Below are 6000 nucleotides of genomic sequence, written 5' to 3'. Positions count from 1 at the left end.
CTACACTGAACTAGGTTTCTATAACAGTGGTTAGTCATGTTTATGATTGTGTTCACTTATGTATTTTAAGTACCTTTTCATGTTGTTTTAACAATAATTAATAAATTAATAAATTCTTAAATTATTGAAATGGATTGTTCATGTTGGATTATTTGGTTATGTGCTACAAACATTTACCTTGTTATATTTTGATTTGAGAGATATCTGTTACTTATGTGATGTTTTATATTTGAGAGGACCTGAGGGTCAGATGTTATACTTTGATTTCAATATCATAGATTTTAGACTACTATGTTGTTCAGTTGATCATATTGCATGATGATGCCTTTTTGAGATGACAGTGTGTTTTATGATTATATCTGGTTATCCGACATTTGGACATATCACTAATTATGTTATGTGTTGGATTTAATGCTATGGTAATTACTCCATTCCTGCATTGTTATACTTTATGCAAACATTAGTGATGTAAATATATTATTTTAATATAATTAAATAAATGGTTAAATTAGGTGATTTAATGCATTTATTGCTTCAGCTATGTTATTATATACAATTGCACTTGATCGTGTTGTTTAGAGTGCAGGATCTATATCCTTGGCAGTGGCGCATGGAGTTAGTGATTCAACCATTCATATTTTACCAATGTCGTCCTTGTATGGTCGACGTATCCTTATTTTAATTATTTTATTAAAACTTTTTTTGATTATTAAATCAAAACTCATTTGTATTATGTGATTAGACCAGTAAGCATGTCTATGCATTTAGAGGTTCACATTGTCGTGAAAGTTGTTAAGGCAATTTATGTGTTTTTGGGTTTTCAAGCTTTTTAATTGATTTATTTTGGACCTTTATTTTTGTTTCATGGACACTAGAATTCATGTAGAATCCATACTCTTGGATTGAGGCCAGTTGATTGAGTTCATGATGTTTGGTTTTGTTGCATCATTGGGATTCGTGTAGAATCCATACTCCTGGATTGAGGTCAGTTGAGTGATTTCATGATGTATGGTTTTATTGGCTTTGAGATTCGTGTAGAATCCGTCTTTCTCATGTTGCTTTTAGTTGGGTGTTATCTTTTGCATTGTGTTATTATCCTATCCTTGTGTTTTGATCTTTGTGATGGTGGTGCACCACACATGAGTATGTGTGAGTACATTTGTTGGGTGACTTGTGAGGCTCAATCTTTTGTGGTACTTCTAGAAGTTATGATCATTCAGGTTGGGATGGGAGTATGCATGCCCATAGGCACTTGTTGTAGGATGAGCATGGATAGGGTAGGGTAGAATATGGAGGGGGCTTCTATCTCGCAGCTTGGTGTCATGACACCATAGGGTTGGCAGAGGATGTTTTAAGTAAGTGTTAACTAAATAAAATGTGAGTGTTAATAAAACTAAAGATAATAAAATATTGCTTTAGTGTATGAGCCTTCCGTTGAGGGAGTTGAATCTATACAGTGTATGAGCCTTCTATTGAGGAAGTTGAATCTGCACAAATTTGAGCTTGGGCTTATCGATGCCAAGTGACTCTCCATGATGTCAGCCCCTACTTAGTAGCCTATTGAGTGTTTGACCAGGACACATACTCCTTGCATTGTCTTAAGTTCTTGGTTATAGCCATCATACTGTCTGGCATGAGTGTTACCCATGGATGTTTTTTTTGTGTGTTTGTGGTTGGATCATTATCTCCATCAACACACTGGGTGTGAACTTATGGGTGCCACATGGTTGGGAGACGTAGCTACCTTCACCACTACTAGGGACTGGTGTACAAAGACGATCTCTTATCCTAGTGCGACCATTGCTGGATGTTTTCACTTGATGCTTCAGGTTCTAGAGTATGCTTTCTTGTGATTTATGCTTTCATTGGAATTCTTGGATATCATGTTTAGCTGATGTTAGTTTATTTGATGCATTCCCACATTATGATGTTTAGCATATGACTAGATGATGTGAATTGTTCTATTGGATTATCTTATGCTTTACTACTAGCATGTTGGATTTCCTTATGCTTATGTTGTAGCATGTTTTAGTAGTGACATCCCTATTACAATAGTACCAATGATCTGATCAATGGCTTGAGATATTATGTGCAAGGGATGGCTAGGGCCCACGATGGTCTTATGATGCCATTGATAGTTGGGAGGAACCACATACTTAGTTGTTTTATCATTTCTATTCACTACAATGTTGCTTTCAATACATTCTTTATTCTTTGATTTAGATGGATAGATATTCCTCTTTCTTGTTCCTTGGCATATTGTTGATTATGCTCTTGAGTGTGTGCTCGTCGATCTATGTCGATTCGGTACTCCTCGATGTAGAGGTTCTGAACTTAGTTTTTCTCTATTTTTTTGCCCTATTGTGTTTTCCTTAATTTTTTTGTTGTTTCTATGGGTGACATTTTATTAGCATGGTGTGACACAAAAATGTATCGCACACCCATTGAGACTTTGTCATGCATCCCCTAATTTTATTGCATGCCTTTTGGAGAAATATCATGTGATACTGGAAATTATCACACCTCCTTGTGAGAAATGTTGTATGACACCCTAAAAGTGCCGCATGCCTTTGGGAGAAGTATCGCCCAATCCCTGAAAGTGTCACCCTCCTTCTTTAGAAATGTAATGTAATAATTTTATATGATGTATTAAAGTATCGCTTGATTTTTGTAAAAACCTGTGCAAGTGGGAAATAGGCACTTTTCGGTCTAGTTTGAACTTTTTGAGAGTTGATTTGGATACCCTCTTCTATGTTCTTCAACCCTATGGTGTTGTTTTTTAATTTATGTTGTGTGTGTTTCAGTAGTCTATCTGTTGGGGTTTAAAATATATTGTTTTAAGTATAAGTTGACATATATTTAATTCCTTAATGTATATTTAATTCCTTATACTTTAATATATTTTAATATATGCAACAAATTTTTTGAGATAGGTTTCAGACCTCTCCAAGATAAGATAAAGATTCTAGGAAATTTCAGGGCTTCAAATATCCAGACTTAGCCAAATTTTAGGATTTTGCATTCTATCCCAGCTTGGTATTTTGTTGGCGTGTGGTCATTTCTTGGAGCCCTCATCTTGTGTGTGGTTGTTGTTGGCTTTTGTTTGCATGTTTTAGTTTGGTAGTGGCATTCAGAGATCTGTTGGTTGCCAAGATTGTGGTGAAGTCTTTTGTTGTGATCTTTGTGATCCCTCTATGATCTTGTCATGTGAATTCATACTTGTAAAAAAAAATATCTTGGTTTGTATTGAATCCTTGTTGCAAGGATCTCCAAGCAAGGCATTACAACCTTCATATGGAACCATACTTGATTATTACTTTGATCTGATTTATGACTATTTATGATTTATTAGATTAGGGTAATTTATCTAAGCATATACATGGTAGTGGCTTGTAATAAGCATTGATGCCCACAAGTGGCTACTAGGATCAATTATTGTAAGTAAGTTAATAAATCTATTAGGATAGGAGTATTAATAATGCACGTGCCTCACCCATGCCTAGCTACTTGATTGAGATCTTGACTATGATGGGAGTAGGAAAAGATACTTGATTAGGTCTTTGCACAATTAGTATCCTTGTATGTATGAGAGGTTTATTGATGTCACATGTGTTCACTTTAGTATCAAGGTCTAGAGAGGATACCAAGATGAGACTTAAGAGTTAGATTTATGTGATGACACTTCCCTATATACATGTAGGGTTTCCTACATGTGGTGTTGCCTTTGGATTAGCGTGTACTAACTTTGTATTTGAGTATTGACTTTGAGATTAGATAAATTTTTAGGATTCCATCCTTGAACTTTGTGATTGGTTTATGGTTTAACATATGTGTGGAGTCTATGGTTATCTTCTTATTATAGAGGAAGTGGGCCTTTTGGGTTCTATGAGGTTAGCTGGTATTATGACCTTTATCATTGGGATATGTTCTAGATTCCTATTCTAGTTTTGGATGATCCTTGTAGAAGTTATGTTATCATGATTCATATTTAGAGACTTGTTTTATCTTCTTATATCATTCTTGTATATTAATTTATGTATTGGTCATAAAACCTAGGGTGCATTTATACTTTGATCTGTAACTCATGCCCTGTGACATGTGTAGTGGATGTAGATTCTTTATGTGTTTCAATATTTTATCAATTAGATTTGGGATTCTCATATGTGGTGATGTTCTTATTGATTCATCAATATTAGGTATAGTTTTATATATCATTTGTATTTAGTAGATTTTAATATATATGTAATTCTATGTTATGGAACCCTTGAGATTTGTAATCTATGTTTTGATTTGTAGTGTATGCACATGTTATCTTATTGTTTCTTACTTCCACATTATTTTACATTATTGTTTGTAAACTCCTAAGGAAAAAATATATTCAATAAGCTTAGTTTCACTATTTAGGTTAATCTCTCTTTGGGTCCCTAGTGAGGTGTTATAGGGGACCCTTGTATATTTTTGCAGAAATTAACACCTTGTCTGATATTTACCAGGAAGTTAATGTCATAATAGTTTCCATAAAGAACCTAGGAAATAAATTACTTTGGGAATTTGAAATAATGTTAATAATTGTTATTCATTTGAAAAGATACAATCTGAGCAAGGCATTTGTAATTTTGATCAAGCATTCTAATGCAGCTTGAGAAGGCATTCAAATTTGAGTAGGTATCCATTATATATGAAGTTATAATAGCTAAAAAATAAGAAATGCATTGAATTTTTTTTTTTTAAATGATAGAAATCAGTTGCTTCACTTATATAGTGTTGCTAAGTGATCTATTTGCCTAGTTGTGTAACAATGAATGGGATCTTATAAAACTTGAAAGGTCAAGTTTCTTGTAGATGCCATCTTCAAGAATGATGAGGTTGAAGAAGAAGATGGAAAGGAATTAGATTTTTTGTTATCAGTACATTGCATAAGAAAATTCAATGGATTATTTCATTTATTTGGATGAGTTTTTGTGAATTGTATTATAGGAGAAAATAATGAAATCAAAGAAGAAAAGGAAGAAATAGTTGCAATTGATAGTAGTCTAGTAATAATAAAGATTAAGGAAAATTGTAGAATGATTATTATGTCTCCTCTCACTCGACTTCAAATTTGTAATAGATTTTCCATAAATATTTCAAAATGTATTCTTAATCCTATAAACTATAAATTCTTAGCCTTGTTTATGTAATAAGATGTATCATTAAAAATTTGTGCTAAAATTTTAGGGTTTATGTTTTATGATTATATATTATATTCGGTTCAAAAACATAGTATTTTAATATTACTCTAAATGTAGAGAGAACTAAAATTAAAAATATCTAAAGTAAATGATATGTTATATTGATTATATGTAATTTTTGTGAATATCAACCTTGCAAGAAAATACATTTTGCAAAATGCAAATGATTGTTGTGAGAGAATGTGAAAAAATACAACTTTAAAACATAGAACACGACTTTAAAAAAATTATGTAAATGTAATGTTATAGAATAATTAAAAATAACAATATGCATAAATAGATTTAGATATTGTCATAGGATGAAATTTGGCTTTTTGTAAGCAGTTGTAGTTATTCCAATTTATGAAGCCATGTTTCTTTAGAATATCTATTTTTAAACTTTACATTCAATTATCAGGTTCATGATGTTTATTAAGCCGATAGGTTTATTGGGTCAATAAGCACTAATGTGGATGTCAGTAAGGAGTTGAACCATAGATGATCATCAATAAATATCCATGTTGGTGAAAATTTGGAGTATTCACGATGCATGGAGGGGAGCTCTGTATTCACAGCGATATGGAGTCCAAACCTTTGCATTGAGCACTATTCTGTTCAATGATGGGTTGAGTTGAAGTATTATTATAATTATTATAAGGTTGAAATTTGACCTTTTTTTGGGAAATAAAATTCTCCATGAAATTTTTTTATAAATGTCCTAGTTTGAGTAATGTAGTATTATTATAATATTCAAATTGTAGATTATAAGAAATATTATATTTAATAATTA

The sequence above is a fragment of the Cupressus sempervirens genome, chromosome 6 (genome assembly GCF_028749045.1).
Source record: "Cupressus sempervirens isolate cs-2001-9-10 chromosome 6, ASM2874904v1, whole genome shotgun sequence".
NCBI lineage: Eukaryota > Viridiplantae > Streptophyta > Pinopsida > Cupressales > Cupressaceae > Cupressus > Cupressus sempervirens.
The sequence above is the reverse complement of the archived record's forward strand: the minus strand, read 5'-3'. Positions refer to the sequence as shown.